Here is a 304-nt window from a genome sequence, read left to right as displayed (position 1 = left end):
GAGGTTGAACAAGTGAAAAGCTTTGAGTAGAGTGAGGGGTGGGATGAGTCCTTGACCTTGTATGCATAGGGGGCTTTTTAGGGTAAGCATTCTGCCAAGTTTGGTCAGTCATAGAGAGATCCCCTTGCTGCATTGAACCCACTCGTGCGCTGATGAGATCATTTTAGTCTCATTACCTCACCCTAGCCAAACTTTGCTTGTTTGAACATTGCATCGTTTGATCCACTTGGTGAGGACCTTAATGGGTGTCAAAAAGTTGAGGAAGGTAGAAACTTGTGGAAATTACTGTTGAGTTGATACATCA

This window comes from Eutrema salsugineum, unplaced genomic scaffold (genome assembly GCF_000478725.1).
Source record: "Eutrema salsugineum unplaced genomic scaffold, Eutsalg1_0 scaffold_12, whole genome shotgun sequence".
NCBI lineage: Eukaryota > Viridiplantae > Streptophyta > Magnoliopsida > Brassicales > Brassicaceae > Eutrema > Eutrema salsugineum.
Note: the sequence above shows the minus strand (reverse complement) of the source record.